Genomic DNA, 17,522 nt, shown 5'->3' on the forward strand with positions numbered 1-17,522 from the left:
AGAACTTATCTAGATCTCTGTCCTGCTAAAGAACTCAAGATTCAAAGGTTTAGGTTGAACCCTGCTTCCCAGGGCAGCTGAATAGCAAGCAGCTCACCCAGCTCTCCTCCTAGCCTCTGTCAATTAGTCTTCGTGCCTTTTCTCGCCCCTCCTCCACCTCCCTAGTACTTCCTGTCAGCTACATGCTGACTCAGGCTCCAGACCACAGGTGAATTTTATTTAATTAAACACATCTTTGCATCAAAAAACAGATGTTCCAGAGGCTAAACAAAAGTCACATACTTTAGGGGCTGGAGTGATAGCTCGGTGGTTATGAGCACTGGCTGCTCTTCCAGAGGACATGGGTTCAATTCCCAGCATCCACATGGCAGCTCATGGCTGTCTGAAACCCCAAATGCAAGGGATATAACACTCTCTCTCACACACACACACATGCAGGCAAAATGCCAATCCACATAAAATAAAATAATTATTGAATACTGAAAGCTACAGAAAACATTTTAAAAAATAACACACTTTAATATTCTACAACACAGGGATTTTTCCAGGCAGACGCAGGTTAAGATCTTTCCTGGTAAGCCAGCTCGTGGGCTACACAGATTATTAAAAATGGGTTAGATCAATATGTAAGAGCTAGCCAATAAGAGGCTGAAACTAATGGGACAAGCAATGTTTAAAAGAATACAGTTTCCGTGTAATTATTTCGGGTATAAATAAAGCTAGCCGTGCGTGCGGCCGGTGCTGGTGCCAGGAACATAGCCCGCCACTCCGCTCAATCAACCCCGCCGCTCCTATCTCAACACTCCCTCCATTTTCACTTCTGGCCCTGATCCCTGCACAAGATAATCAATAACTTTTTTAGCACCTCTCCTCTCCAGCTTCAACTAACCCACCACCAAAATGATCCTAAAACATACCTTATCTTTCACCACTGACTCCACAGAGAGGACTACCCTTTGAGAGGTTTGTAGTATTTAGACAAATTCTTTACAATATCTCCTCCTCCAAAATCAACAAATGAACCTTATTGCCTCACTCCTCGCTCCTCTATGCTGTTCTCTTGTCCTAACCCCGCCTTCTTGCTTCCTTAATCATGTATCTGAATTCTACCTATCTTAAGAACAAGCTTTCCAGACACTTCCTAGGACAGACAACAGGAGTGACCTTTTCACCCACATTGAAGCTTCTACATGATTGATGTCTACTCCTTGTGTAATACTTAACTTTCAGTTCTGGGGCCTTATACATCTTTAGAGTTTAAGCTCAAATTTGAAACTATTTTCAATTTAGCAGTTCCCCCGCAAAGCTGTTTTACACGTACCATCAGGATCTTTAGGCTTAAAGAATGGTCTCACATATTTATGAAGTAATTAAAAATAATTTCTAAAATCCAAGATGTATATTCAGAACAGCAAATCCTCAAAACCAGTACTGACAACACCAGCATTGTGTACTGTTCTCAAGTTAACCACCCTACCCTAGGACCATACACATACGCCAAGGACAGGTGAGCACATGCCAAGGACAGGTCAGCATAGTCAAGGACAGGTCAGCATAGCCAAGGACAGGTCAGCATAGTCAAGGACAGGTCAGCATAGCCAAGGACAGGTCAGCATAGCCAAGGACAGGTCAGCATAATCAAGGACAGGTCAGCATAGCCAAGGACAGGTCAGCATAGTCAAGGACAGGTCAGCATAGCCAAAAATAGGTGAGCACAGTCAAGGACAGGTGAGCACACGTCAAGGACAAGTCAGCATAGTCAAGGACAGGTCAGCATAGTCAAGGACAGGTCAGCATAGTCAAGGACAGGTCAGCACACATCAAGGACAAGTCAGCATAGTCAAGGACAGGTCAGCATAGTCAAGGACAGGTCAGCATAGTCAAGGACAGGTGAGCATAGTCAAGGACAGGTGAGCATAGTCAAGGACAGGTCAGCATAGTCAAGGACAGGTCAGCATAGTTAAGGACAGGTCAGCATAGTCAAGGGCAGGTCAGCATAGTCAAGGACAGGTCAGCACACGTCAAGGACAGGTGAGCACACGTCAAGGACAGGTGAGCACACGTCAAGGACAGGTGAGCACACAACAAGGACAGGTGAGCACAGTCAAGGACAGGTCAGCACAGTCAAGGACAGGTGATCATAGTCAAGAACAGGTGAGCACACGTCAAGGGCAGGTGAGCATAGTCAAGGACAGGTCAGCATAGTCAAGGACAGGTCAGCACACATCAAGGACAGGTCAGCATAGTCAAGGACAGGTCAGCATAGTCAAGGACAGGTGAGCACACGTCAAGGGCAGGTGAGCATAGTCAAGGACAGGTCTGTCTTCCTGGTATTTTTCCAACAATTAACAATGTTCATTTTTACTCTCAAAATAGTCTTTCTCTGAGGACATTCTTTATGCTTATACTTTAAGACATTTAGGACTGTTGTCGGGACAGAAAGTGGAAACGAAAACAAGAGTCAGCCATGTCTTCTCTTCACGACATTCTGATCCTGCCTTCCACCATTCTCCCCTGCATAAAGTTTGGGGTGATGGAAAGTTTTGCATGAATAAACTAAGTTGACCACAACTTCAGACCTGTTACAAGAAACAAATCAATAACACAAATATAATTATAAGTCTGTGCTACCAGTTTAAAAGGAAAAGGGAGAAAGAAAGCTCTAGAAGGGAAAGGGGATTCAGAGTTCTCAGGAATGGGAGAGATCAAAGCACACTGTGAGGATTCACTTACACTGTGATTGTCTTTTGCTATTTTGTGACTAAAATAATATGGAATATGCATTATCCTTTTAATTTTCCTGAGCAAAAAATATATATTACTTTCATGACCACTTAGAATTTGAAATGGATACATTCTGATCTTTTTGGTGCCTAATGAACATTAGATTTACTAACCTCTGCACATTTGTATTAAATTGACTAACCACTGCACAGATGTATTAAAACCCACATTCATTTCCACACTTAACTAGTTGAAATGACCAGCTTCACAGAGGAATGTCAGTGGTATCTTAATAGTAATAACTTTTTAGAGCAGAGTAAGACTTTGCTCCATAAGTAATGAGCAAAGTTATTAAATGCAATTTTATATTATGCCTCATTACTGGTAAGTTGTCATAAAAAGGAATTAAGGTTTAAAAGTTTCATTTATTTTCGTAAAGTAGATGAACGTTTTCACTCATTTATGCTGAGAACCCCTCCTGCTAATCTCTTCTGAGGATAGTATAAATTACATTACATCATTCAATAGAGGGCTGAGAGTTCATATTCCAACCCATTCCTGCCCTAAACTGTTCAACTTTAAAAGAATCTGGGGAAACGTTAAGTCCAACTAACAAAACTGTACAAAATGAAAACCCTCATACTCATATTGTGGGCACAGGATCACTCAAGAGTTTGGGAAAACTTTACAGGAATATTTAGGTTACTTGATCAAATGTGGCCCAAATTAATAGTAACCAAAAGGCATTAAATTTTTGTTACTGGTTCAAAGATTGACGGTGTAAGAGCAATTAAGTTGAAATTTCTTTATTTCTAAGGGCTAACAATTCAGATGAATTACAACATTTTAACAAGCAAAAAGCGTGCTATGAATAAAGTTCAGTACTGAGGTCAGGGACATTTTTCATCCATTATTTTCAGTTTGCCAGCTCACAGTCTCACACGGCAAGCATGACGTCATTGTGTGTTCCCCTGAATAGAGTCCATTTCAATTTGGTATTTTGGGTTTGTCAGGGTTTCTTTTTCAGTTTTAAGAATAAAGACTCATCTTTCCATTCAATGTCTCCCCGCTTTAAACATAAACTCTGTTGGATACAGAACATTTGGTGTGCCATGACAGCTCCCAGATGCTGGCCTTAACAAATGGGCTCTCCAGTCTTCATGAAGTATTTACTGTAAAGCTCGGCACTCTCCAAGATTAGTTCCTGAGTAGTTAATTAAGGAACTGAATTTTAAACTGTGTGATAGTGGCACATTCTTTTAATTCCAGCACTCTCGAGGCAGAGGTAGACAGATTTGTTGTGAGTTCAAGGCCATCCTAGTCTACAAAGTTCCAGGACAGCCAGTGCTGCTAAGACAAACCCTGTCTCAAAAAAAAAAAAAAAGCTTCTAGGCAAACTAGTTTATATAGATTATCATTTCACTAAGGTGGAAAAGCAGCATAAACCCAGAGGCCATTGCAAGCAAGTGTTCACTGTCTTAGTCGGTATTCTATTGCTGGAAAGAGACACCATGACCACAGCAACTCTTATAAAGAAAACATTTAATTGGGGCTCACAGTTCAGAGGTTTAGTTCATTATCATTATGGTGGGAAACAGTGTCATCCATGCAGACAAGGTGCTGGAAAAGCAACTGAGAGTCTACATCTATATTGGCAGGTAGTAGGAAAAGAGACACTGGGACAACTTGTGCATTTGAAACCCTGAAGTCCTCCCTAAGTGACTCTCGTCCTCCAACAAGGCCACACCTCCTCATCCCTGCCCTGAAGTCCTCCCTAAGTGACTCTCGTCCTCCAACAAGGCCACACCTCCTCATCCCTGCCAAGTAGTGCCCTAAGGTCCAAGCATTCAACCACGTGAGCTTATGTGGGCCATTCCTATGCAAACCACCACATTCACCAATATGGTTAATGTCATTATCACTCTGCAAACAAACATCGAGGCACTAATAATACTTGTTCTAATTGTCCAACCAGCCAGGAGCATTCAAATCCCAATTAGCTTTTTCAACTTTAATGCTAAATACCCTAAAAATTATTTATAATGATTAATTAGTTCATAATAAAGATGTTAACTTAACCCTTTATCATATACTTTTTCACTGTTGTACACTTACTAAATATCATGAGTTTAATTTTTTTACATTTTATATGTCTTCTTTCTTTTGCTGTGATAGCTATTGAGATGACACACTAGGCAAGAGCTCCTTCACGAAGCTACATCATCAGCCAACTTCCTAATTTTTAATAGGATTAAAATGAATGGTTGTTTCATGGCAAAACTGTTTTCTTTTGCAAATTTTTTTCTCAAAACTTTCTGACAATCCTATGTCTTTTATTTATCAACTCATCTGGAGATCTACCTATATAACTCCAGAATTAGCTTAATGTGGGGATACGTTGAGGGTGAGGCAGAAGGATGGTAGGGGATTCCAGAACATCCTGGTCCATGTGGCAAATATAAGGTCAGCCATAGCTACACACTGAGACCTTGTCTCAAATAAACAAAAACCAATAGCAACAACACCATAGTTCTAGATTTTGAATTATTTTTCCATTTTGCTCTAAAAGCATCATTCCATATATGCCTTGGGATGTGTTACTGAGAAATCCTAGTTTATTGTCATTTCTTCATGATATTTTTATTTATAATAATCTCTTCTCATTTATCTCTGGTTATATATAATTTTACTAAAATATGATTATATATGGAACTGTACCCTTTTATTCTCCTAGGCACTCAGTATGAACACAATGTCTTTTTAAGTATTTGAATATTTTCTGCCATCAGCTAGAATCAGTCTCCAGTTTACTTTTTAATAATTATATGTTTGAGCTATACTATATTCTCATGCCACTCTGTTATTACTGTTGTAATATTTTATGATATCCTTAGGCATACTCATCTGGTGAAAATGAATTTGAAACATCTTTAAACTTTTTTTTTTCTTTTTTGGATTTTTTTCGAGACAGGGTTTCTCCATAGCTTTTTGGTTCCTGTCCTGGAACTAGCTCTTGTAGACCAGGCCGGCCTCTAACTCACAGAGATCCACCTGCCTCTGCCTCCCGAGTGCTGGGATTAAAGGTGTGCGCCATCACCGCCCAGCTAAACTTTTTAATGGAAATCATAAAATCCTACAAAATTATCTGGTCTATTTGTCATGGATACCCATGGTCCTGTATTCTACTTCCCAAGTCCACGGAAATCCTTCTTTCAGGAGACAGGGCTGTTCCTCTGTGATAGCGATTGGGGGTGGGGGGGGAGCAGACAGAGGCAGGCAGGCCTTCCCACTCTTTCACGTGATGCTCTTCTGTTTGTAGGAGAATCTGAGTTAAGGATTGTCTATATATGTTTGGCCAACAGGCATACCTGATTTTCTGGGTGGGAATGCTTGACATGGGAAGACCCAATCCACTCAGGGTAACATCGAACCCTGGGCAGGTGTTCCTGGATTGTTTAAGAGAAATCTAGGTGAGCGGTCATCAAGTAAGCTATAAAATACGCATGCATTTGTTTCTCTCTGCTCTTAACTATGGACGTGATGCGCAAAGCAATTGAAATTTCTGCCCTGACTTTCCCGAGTGATGGATTATAACCTGGAATTGTAAGCCAAATAAGCCCCATCTCTCCTGTGTATTGATTTTTCCCATCTGAGCCTCTGTCACAGCAAGGGAAGCGTAACTATGAGAGCATAGTAGAACAGACAGGAAAGAGCTGCTCAGTGCACACCTGTGCTTTGGAGCTGGGGACATGTGCTTCCCCAGCTAATCTGTCGCTGACTTTCCTCCCTCCCTCTTTCTAACTGCGCCCTACCTCAGCCCAGCCTATTACACGTTAAAAAAAATGGCCGCATGTCAAGCCTCCAACACATTGATCTCAGATTTTTAGCATCCAGCAATCTCAGAAAAGAAACTGCTGTTCACCAAGTCCCTAGGACTGTTGGGGAGCTTTCATTTTCTTTTATAGCAGTCATAGAAAACTAATACAATAGCTTGTGAAATTATTCGAACTTCATATGCAAGAGCCTGGTATTTCATGCTACTTCTCTACTGCGTCTTCCATCGCTTCCCTTGTGAGCTCTCAGGACTCAGTGAGTTAACTCTTTGAACAATTTCACCACTGGCCGAGCAGTTGCCCACTGCTGAAATTCTAATGCCTCCTTGATGGAGGAAGGTCATTGGTTAAATAAAAAGAAACTGCTTGGCCCTCATTGGTTAGAAGATAGGTGGGAGGAGTAAACAGAACAGAACACTGGGAGGAAGAGGAAGTGAGCTCAGATTCCACAGCTCTCCTCTTGGGAGCAGATGCCTCAGAAGAGACGCCATGCCCCGCTCCCGGGCAGACACTCCGACCCAGGATGGACATAGGCTAGAATCTTCCCGGTAAGACCGGTGCTCACAGATTATTAGAGATGGGTTGATCCAGATATCAGAATTAGCCAGTAAGGGCTAGAGCTAAAGGGCCAAGCAGTGCTTAAATGAATACAATTTGTGTGTTGTTATTTCGGGCATAAGCTAGCCGGGCAGGCGGCCGGGGTGCTGGGAACGCAGCCCCGTCACCCCTATTTCAACAAATGGCGCCCGACGTGATGGACTAAACCCACTTAAAAAACCTGAGAAGGCTTAAAAATAAGGAAGAAAGAGTTTAACACGGATTTTTGCTGTTTGTTGGTGGCGTGCTGTAGAGAGATTTCCTGATTCGGCAACAGCAGCAGAAAAAACGCTGTGTCATTTTGGGGCGCGGCTTCTTGGGGCTGTGCTGCCAGCGTGAACTCTGGCTTTGAAGCATTTGTGGCACTCTGCTTGCTAGAGGCAAGCAAGCGCTCTCATCTAAGAGAAGCTTCCTGACTCAGCTTTAGCTGCAAAACCCTGCGGCTCATTGGGAGGTCCTGCCACGAAACACTTAAATGGTGTTGACGAAAAGCTGAACGCATGCTTTTCGGTTTTCAGCCGTAGCAGGAAAAAAGCTGCGCCGTTTAAAAATGCCGGCTTTCCGGGCCATCCTGCCAGGGCAAACTCTGACTGTTTGAGGCAGGAGGGCCGACTACAGAGAGAGGACTTGTGTGTTGTCTGTGGACATAATGCTGCAACTTACTTGCTGGCAGGAACCTTGAAATGCCATAGAGTTGTGGCAGTAAACATGGCTACAGCCAGTACCTCAGCCATGAGGCTGGAAAGCTAAGGAATGGGCTACATCTAGCCAGCAAAGCCACGCCTTTAATCCTACTGATATTGCTTGGTAAATTAAAGACTCATGTGGTCAGAAAAAGAGACATATACAGTAAAGAGAGATTCAAAGACAAAGAAAATTTTTAAATTTAAAAATATATGCAGACTAAAAGTTGAAGTTCTTAAAGTAAAAAACAAAAAAAAAAGGAAGAGAGTTGTTGTGTGTGGTAGTACACACCTTTAATCCCAACACTTAGAAGGCAGAGGGAGATTGACCTCTGTGACTTCAAGGTGTGGTAGCACACGCCTTTAATCCCAGTGCCTAGAAGGCAGAGACAAACAGATCTCTGTGAGTTCAAGGTGTAGTAGTGTACACCTTTAATCCCGAATGTCTGGGAGGCAGAAACAGGCGGATCTCTGAGAGTTCAAAGACAGCCTAGTCTACAGAGTTACTTCAGGTCAAAGATACAGAGAACCTGTCTCAAAAAGCAAAGAGTTAAAAGTAAAAATAAACAAAATAGAGGTTAAAACAAAGCTGCACAAAGATGGAAAATACACAGAGAATTTTGATACTGTATGCTATTATGCTCTCTTTAAATTATTTAAATGCTGAGGAAGGAGCAACAGATGCTAAAAGATATTTATTTATAAATGCTGCTGAACTAATCCAACATAGATATTTTGATGCCTTGACTTTGAAATTTGGATCTAAGGACATGATGCTTTGGAAAGGAGTTTCTTATTTTGTTTTCACAGAGGACCAGACCCTGTGGATTGCATCTGTCCTGATATGGTATGATAGACCACGACCTACTGAAAAGTTCCTGTGAACACCCTCAAAAAATTACTTCACTCAACTGCCAACTGAGATAAACCTGGCACACAGGTTACACCCTAAATGATCTGATTAACAGCGCCCCCATTCAGCAGGAAGCAGTTTGGAGAGAAAAAACTGTGCCCATGTTCCCAAATATGGTTTATAAATGTTCTTTTACATTTAAAGGGGGATATGATATAGATATGAATAATTTGCATTAGTATAGATTTTGCTTTATTGATAGAGATTTAAGGTCAGTTTTGTTATATGTATATGTATTTCTGATCTTTATTAAGGTATTGTGATTGTGTAGTTCGTTTAAAAATGTAATGTATATAGGTAGTTAATAGACAATCATAATAGTCAAGTTTGTAGTCATGTTAGTTAAGATTTTCTAGATGTGCATAGATATATTTTAGATAGGCATTTTCATATTTTCAAAGATTATAGAATATGGCATTTTAAATGTTTTAATAACTTAGGACTTTTCATGACAATGAGACACTCTGTTCCTGGCAGCACCAATCTACTTCGAGAGGAAGATGGGCATCGAAGAGGATCCTTATGGAGTTTGATAGCTATTTGGGCAAGAAACTGCTCTTGCCTCGACTATTGCATAAACTGGACACAGAGAACCCACAGAGAGAGGACTACTGAACTTGCCTAAGGTGAGATGATCTTTCGGGGTTCCTGATTCATGAAAGAGTCTGCAAGACATTCTGCAGGACACAACAGATAGTGACTGAACTGACTTTGAAATTTCCTGCTTTGTGGAAATGAAATGTCTGCTGGAAACTATGGGCCTGTAGGCCGAAGATGGATGCCCCAACAGTACAGAGGAACTTTGGGTGACTGTCCAGGCAGCGAGATGTCTCTGTCATTTCTAGAGTTTTAAAAGTTGCTTTTTTCTCGTTTGCTTAGGTAGTATTGTATCTTTCTGGAGTCTTTGATGGAGTTAAGAATAGTTACTTATAGTTATAGTTTTCCTTAGTTATGATAAAGATTATTGTAACTTTTACTTGATAACTGTTTCGTTATATGTAATTTTGCTATGTTAAAGTTAAAGCCTTTTTTTGTTGTTGTTGTTTAAACCGAAAAAGGGGAAATGATGGAGGAAGGTCATTGGTTAAATAAAAAGAAACTGCTTGGCCCTCATTGGTTAGAAGATAGGTGGGAGGAGTAAACAGAACAGAACACTGGGAGGAAGAGGAAGTGAGCTCAGATTCCACAGCTCTCCTCTTGGGAGCAGATGCCTCAGAAGAGACGCCATGCCCCGCTCCCGGGCAGACACTCCGACCCAGGATGGACATAGGCTAGAATCTTCCCGGTAAGACCGGTGCTCACAGATTATTAGAGATGGGTTGATCCGGATATCAGAATTAGCCAGTAAGGGCTAGAGCTAAAGGGCCAAGCAGTGTTTAAATAAATACAATTTGTGTGTTGTTATTTCGGGCATAAGCTAGCCGGGCAGGCGGCCGGGGTGCTGGGAACGCAGCCCCGTCGCCCCTATTTCAACACCTCCTTTTCCTTCAACACACATTTTCAAGTAGTGTACCTTAAGGTAAGTTTATCATCTTTATTATTATATTGATTCCCCATGTCCCAAACACTATGCTAGGCACCCAAATTGAAAACAATAACTCTAGTTGAGATGTCATCTTCTTGTAGGACTCTACACATTTACTAATTACAAGAATGCAACCAACCACCCTGTCTTGTCTTTCTCAGCCATTTACATAGAATTCCATTACTATGTACTTGCTATGCTAAGCAATACCTGCATAGCCCCTGAAGCCTTCTCCTCCATGGGCTGTGAGATGGGAGCTATTAATATTGCCACTTAACAAAGAGCTTTAAAGAGAAAATTAAGATGATTGCTAGTAATCTTTGAGGCTCGTCATCAAATCTAGATTGTGAGTTCCTGATATTCCTGGGAATATATGACTTCCTTTGGGACCAGGGTCCTACATTCCTGGCTGCTAATGGAAGATCTGGAATACCACAGAGAAAATTGAATTTGAGTGGATAAAGAAAGGATGAGCAAAGACACTTCAACATGAATGTCTTAAAGTCAGTTGAATAAACGAGGACTGGCTAGGTTGAACGAGCTAGTATCATGTCAGGATGAACAATGGTTGACACACATGGTTTCCTCCCCCGGTCTCCAGTTGCAAGCTTTGAGAACTTGGCAAAGTTACCTAACTTTTGTAAGTTTAGGGTTTCTCATCAGTGTCCTGGGGTGTTTTAGACATTAACTGTGGGATTCCAGGTGACAGCAAAGAGTTGGTTGTGGGTTTTTTTATTAGTTGGCAGTTTCTCCAAAAGGACCTGAAATGAAACTAGCAGTTCATCGGATGATTTTGCAAAGGAATCTGTCCAAGTGAAAAATGAACACGGCAAGTTGTACCAGGTGTTCTGGATGTGGCCAAAGGAAAGCAGGCTTTTTTGGCAACTTTTGCCGAGGAATTTGGCAAGTTTTTCTCTTTATAGTTCTTTTGACAGAAGTTATCCATTCCAGACGATGCTGTGAACTCCTCCAAATAGGTCACAGACATGCTTAGGATTTTATTCTCATCTCAAGCAACAGGACACATTTCTATCCTTTTTTTCCCAATTAGGATATCTTTTTTCCTCTCGGTGTCTGAAATGTTAGGCTACTTTGAGCTTCTACTTTTTTCCTAGTAATTACTTCATTCAGTGTTCTTTTCTTGCCTGTTACGATATTTTCAAAATCTTAAGCATATCCCTCATTAGCAGCAACTCAGGTATATTTCTCTCATGATACATTGGATGTAAATTCATTGGTAACCAATTAAAAAGAATAAGAAGGATCAATATTCAAACCCAGACTTTGATTCAGTAAAAATAAAATAGGTAGACAGCACTGCGCTATGCACTTTCTCCATAATAGTCAATAGAGAAAGCAGTTTGAATCCATTATGCTTACGTTTGGTGGTAGAAAGAGACAGCTAACATCAAGTAAATAAATAACTGCAAATTTTTTAAATGCCATGAAAACTCTAAAACTTTCTCGTACAAATGCTGACTTAACTGGACAAACTACAATGGTTGTTACCAATCACAGACTTGTGTGAACATGGATATTTTACAGGCATATTAGAGCACACTAGAAATGCAGATTGACTGAGAATCCATCTCTGAGTAAACATTTCCTTTTGTTTGTTTTTCTTAAACACAAGTGGATGTATCTAGTACAAGTGGAATTTGTTCACAGATGGACCATAAAGGAAAATATTATCCAGTTTGCTTCAAATTACTCCTGAAAAGGCCTTTTAAACACTTTCTCGAAAACTTCATGATGGCAGTAGTATTTCTTAGAGAAAATTTATGCAAGGAAAGTGATCGTCCTGAATTATGTGTCTTCGCACCTTTGTAGTATGATAAATGTTATCTGTGAAGAAACAAGTGACCATGTGTAACAATATCAAATATTTTCTGTCCAATACTGGCCAAAGATATGTGTGGTGGTTTGCACAAGAATGGGTCCTCATAGGTTCATATACCAGGGATTGGCACTATCTGAAAGGATTAGAAATACGAGGAGATGGGTGTGGTCTTGTGAGCTTTGAGGTCTCAAAAGCCCATGCCAACTCCAGTGCTCACAGTCCCCCTCTACCTGTGGATCGGGATGCAGCTCTCGGCTACTGCTCCAGCACTTTCCTGCATGCTGCCATGCTTCCCACCATGATGATAATGGACTAAATATCCGAAACTATAAGCAAGCTACCTTAGTTAGGGTTTCTGTTGCTGTGAAGAGACACCATGACCATGGCTACTCTTATAATGGAAAACGTTTGATTGAGATGTCAGTTCAGTTCAGATGTTCACTCCAGTATCATCATGGCAACAGCATGGAGGCATTAAGGTAGACATGCTGCTGGCTACAACTTGACCAGAAGGCAAAAGGAAGCAGACTGTCTCACTGGGAGTAGCTTGAGCATTGGAGACCTCAAAGCCCACCCCAACAGTGACACACTTCCTCCAACAAGGCCACACCACCTAACAGTGCCACTCCCTTTGGCAGCCATTTTCTTTCAAACCACTATACAAGCCCCCGATTAAATGTTTTTTTCCTTAAGAGTTGCCTGGGTAATGGTATGTCTTTGAAGCAATAGAACAGTGACTAATTGACAACATGAGAAAATTTTAAGACATTCTACACCACAAGTGTAGCTGGTTTATAGCACTGACTCATTGCTCTGTTGACGTTGGTAGCCTTTTGGATCAACATGTAGGCATGTCAGTATTGTGCAATCGCCAGTAACCATGCTCTGACTTCAGGTTACAGGACTAGAAGAAACCAACTTAAAGGGACCAGGTGAAAGGCTGTGCTGGAGCACAAATAATAAAAACCCAAAGATGAAAATTGGGATTCAACCTGAAGGTCAGAAAAGCAAAACAGCCAGCCATTGACTCTTACTTCTACCTCAGACTGAAGTGGAGATCCTGCCTCCAGGAATCTCAGAGTGAGATTGAGAGCTGTCTCCTCCCACCTCATCTTCCTCTCCAGTGCTCAGATAAAGTGCCTGCACCACCACCGCCTGGTTTCTACGGCAAACTATTGTGGTTACTGGGACTAAAGGTGTGTGCCACCACAGCCTGGTCTGGTCTGTAAGGCTGATCATGTGGCTGTTTTACTCTCTGAACTTCAGGCAAGCTTATTTATTAAAATACAAATGAAATATCACTACACTGCCTCCAAACATAAACAGAGAAATATCAGGAACTTCTTCAAGGTAAGTATATTTTAAATAACTATATATTTTCTGAACAAGAAGTACTTTGCCATCTGTGGATATCATAGATAAAAGCTGTTGCTGATTTAAAAAAATGCAACAAACTGCATTTGTTGTTGTTTTTTTTTTCAGTTACTCAAATACTCACAATCACATGCCACCAAGCTAAATTCTAGGTTCTAGACTCCTCAGAATTCCTAACAAGTCAGGAGAGCATTCAGGAGCTTTGTGTTCCTGCTTCCCTACAGGAACCGCACAGTTACCCTGGCCGAACAGAACTCTATCTGCCCCCACAGAATGGTTTCTCCTGCAATCATCCCAATTGTAGAAAACAAAAAGCACCGTGTCATGATTTAAGTCAGAAAACTGGAAGTCTTTCTTCTTCCTCCAAACACATCTCAAATGCGTCAGTTTTCTCTGCAGTCACTGACATGAGCTTTCACCACCATTGTTCCTCACCTGATTCTGACAGAACAGCCACCTGGCTCGTTGCCTTACTTTTGTGACTCTCTCTAATCCAGTCCCCATTCAGAAGTGACCTTTTAAAATACAAACCAGTATTGCTATAGGATAGGGTCATTTCAGGTTCCCTATCCTCAGCTGCCCAAGGAACTAACTGGGGACATCGGCTTGGGCACCTGGGAGCCACTCTAGGTTCAAGTCTCTTGCCAACCCTAAAGTGGCTCCCTTAACTAAGAATTGTGCTTCCGTGCTCCCCTATCCAACCTTCCTTTATCCCAATCCTCCTTTTTCCCCAAGTTCCCCCCATTCCCCCTTCTCCCTTTTCTCTCCCCATCTCCCCTTACCCCCTCCCACCCCACCCCAAGATCTCAATTTTCTCCCCAGCAACTTTGTCTACTTCCCATAGCCAAGAGGACAACTATATGTTTTTCCTTTGGTTCACCTTCTTACTTAGCTTCTTTGGGATCACCGATTGTAGACTCCGTGACCCTTGTTTATGGCTAGAAACCAATTATGAGTGAGTACATCCCATATTCATCTTTTTGGTTCTGGGTTACCTCACTCAGGATAGTGTTTTCTATTTCCATCCATTTGCACGCAAAATTTGAAAAGTCATTGTTTTTTACCGCAGCGTAGCAATACTGACGAATATCTTGCATATCATCATAGAACCTTCATCTGGTGATGGATGGAGATAGAGACAGAGACCCACACTGGAGCACTGGACTGAGCTCCCAAGGTCCCAATGAGGAGCAGAAGGAGGGAGAACATGAGCAAAGAAGTCGGGACCACGAGGGGTGCACCCACCCACTGAGACAGTGGAGCTGATCTACTGGGAGCTCACCAAGGCCAGCTGGACTGTGACTGAAAAAGCATGGGATAAAACCGGACTCTCTGAACATGGCGAACAATGAGGGCTGATGAGAACCCAAGGACAATGGCACGGGGTTTTGAACCTATGTAATGTGCTGGCTTTGTGGGAGCCTAGCCAGTTTGGATGTTCACCTTCCTAGAAATGGACAGAGGGGGGAAGACCTAGGACTTATCACAGGGCAGGGAACCCTGACTGCTCTTTGGACTAGAGAGGGAGGGGGAGAGGAGTAGGGGGAGGAGTAGAAGGGTGGGAGGAGGGGGAGAAGGGTGGGAGGAGGGGGAGGGAAATGGGAGGCTGGGAGGAGGTGGAAACTTGGTGTTTTTTTTTCTCCTTTTCTCAATAAAAAAAAGTTAAAAAAATAAATAAATAATAAAATAAAATAAAATACAAACCAGGACATTTCTTTCCCTTAAAAGCCCAAATGCTGGCAGTGGTGGCGCACGCCTTTAATCCCAGCACTTGGGAGGCAGAGGCAGGCGGATCTTTGTGAGTTCGAGACCAGCCTGGTCTACAAGAGCTAGTTCCAGGACAGGCTCCAAAACCACAGAGAAACCCTGTCTCGAAAAACCAAAAAAAAAAAAAAAAAAAAAAAAAAAAGCCCAAATGGTGCCTCATTGTTCACTACCTAGAAACCAAACCCATTTACTAGGACTGTGTCATACATTGCAATCCAGTTCCTGACGGCATCGGCCTTGCCTAGCAATGGGTACTGAAAACTGACCTGTTTTCCGTCCCTCAAATCATACGGGAATTCCCATTGGCCAAGTCTTAGCATGCTCTTCTCTAACCCTTCACCTGACCAGCTCCTTCTTGTCTTTTAACCATTGGTCAGACACCCTTTCCTCAGGGAGGACCTCCGACACCTCAGATTTCTAAACACGAGCTGTTGTGGGATATTATAGTTTTAACTATGTAAGGATGAGGATGTGTTACATTTGTTTATGCTCTGGAATATTGTTTTAACTGTGTAAGGATGTGTTACATTTGTTTATGCTCTGGAATATTGTTTTAACTGTGTAAGGATGTGTTACATTTGTTTATGTTCTGGAATATTACTTTAACTGTGTAAAGATGGGTTAAATTTGTTTATGCTCTGGAATATTTAACTGTGTAAAGGTGTGTTACATGTAGGTACGCTGTATTTGTATATGGGTGTAAAGATGTGTCACATTTGTTTGTGCGGTATTTGTTTAATTGTAAATGATGTGCTGCTATCAAGATTTGGGATGCTGGGTGGCATATTAAAAATAAAAGCCTAGTACAATGATCTTTCCTGTTACTTTGTGGATTGAACTGCATCTCATCCAGATTCACATGAGAAAAGCTTCAGTGCCTCCAAAAGAGGTCCTCTTTGGATAAAAGTGTTTGGTCAGTGATCAACTGAATATGAAGTCATTACTTTGGACCTTAACCTGGTTTGATGGTTCTGCTCAAAGGGGAGATTTGATTATAGATCCATAAGAAAGGAAGGCAACATGAAAGGATACAGCAAGATGGCTGTTGCCTTGGTTATCTTTATGATTGCTACAATAAAATACCCAACAAAACCAGTTTAGGAGAGAATGGGTTTACTTTGACAGTCCATCACGGTGTGTACTGGGGGGTCACATCACATAGCACTCAGAGTCAGCCAGCAGAGAATGGTAATGCCTGTGCTCATCTAGATTTTTTTTTTGTATACGATATTTTATGACACCAGCCAAGGAAATGAGGACACCCATTTCTAGAGTGTCTTCCAATCTCAATTAATCCAGTCAACATGACCCCCACAGGCATGGCCAGAGGCTAAAAAAATTCCTCAAGGGTGTGTCAGAAAGTTTATCTTCTGGGTAATCCCAGCTCCAAACCGGTAATTAAAACTAAAAGGGCAACAGGACTGGAGTGGAACAGAATACACCACAATTCAGAAAAAGCCTGGTCCTGCCAGTAACTTGACATTGGAGCCCCAAGCTTCCCAAGCCACAAAAACAAAAAAAAAATGTGTTGTTTAAATTACTCAATAGTCACATAAGTCCCAACACACTAATGCGTCACCCTTTTACATCATAATATGCCATGATTTACAGTTACATGCGTGTTCATTGGGTTTGGGTTTTGCTTTGCTGCTTTAACCAGATGATCATCCGTAGACCAGCAGGGAATGCATCTGCCCTCTGCTTAACATGGTCAAGTATGATACTCTTTTTCCCAGGAACAGCCCACTGCTAACCAACCCTAGATAAGAAACGAGTGTGTCAAGAAGGAATTCTGGGTGGGCTAGAACAGATGTTCTAGCAAACTGAGGTTCCCCAGGCACTGCCTGTCCCACATCCTGTTCTCATAATATATGAGTTACAGATGCTTTAATATTTTTAAGTGGTTGAACAAAAGAAATACATCTCACAATCTGAGAACATTATGTGTTATTTAAACATGAGGTTCACACTCATTTACATGTTGCCTACAGAGGTCTTCCGGCTACAACACAGTTACACATGTGACAGAGACAACAGCGAGTGCCTAACGCATTTGCTGTGTGGTCATCTGGAGTGAGAGAAGTCTTCAAAACCTTGTATAAAACTTGCTTCATGAGCTATGTGAACTGCCCAGTGACAACTGCCTCAGGTGACATGGTCCAAGAAAAGAATCATTCGAGGACAATTCTGAGTGCTTGTGAGAACACCCAACAAGACAAGAGTCCTGTGACTTCAGTTTCTTCAAAACAGACTTGTTCTTGGAACA

At 41.7% G+C, this 17,522-nt stretch overlaps 1 protein-coding gene across 1 annotated transcript in view; it reads right to left on the minus strand.

The window, feature by feature from the left end:
• The window catches only part of Lrrc69 (leucine rich repeat containing 69), an 80,373-nt gene that overhangs the window by 6,473 nt on the left and 56,378 nt on the right, over nt 1–17,522 (minus strand). The window lies entirely within an intron of this gene.

Source organism: Microtus oregoni, unplaced genomic scaffold (genome assembly GCF_018167655.1).
Source record: "Microtus oregoni isolate MIOR12 unplaced genomic scaffold, Mior012 000008F_ref0000371, whole genome shotgun sequence".
Classification (NCBI taxonomy): Eukaryota; Metazoa; Chordata; class Mammalia; order Rodentia; family Cricetidae; genus Microtus; species Microtus oregoni.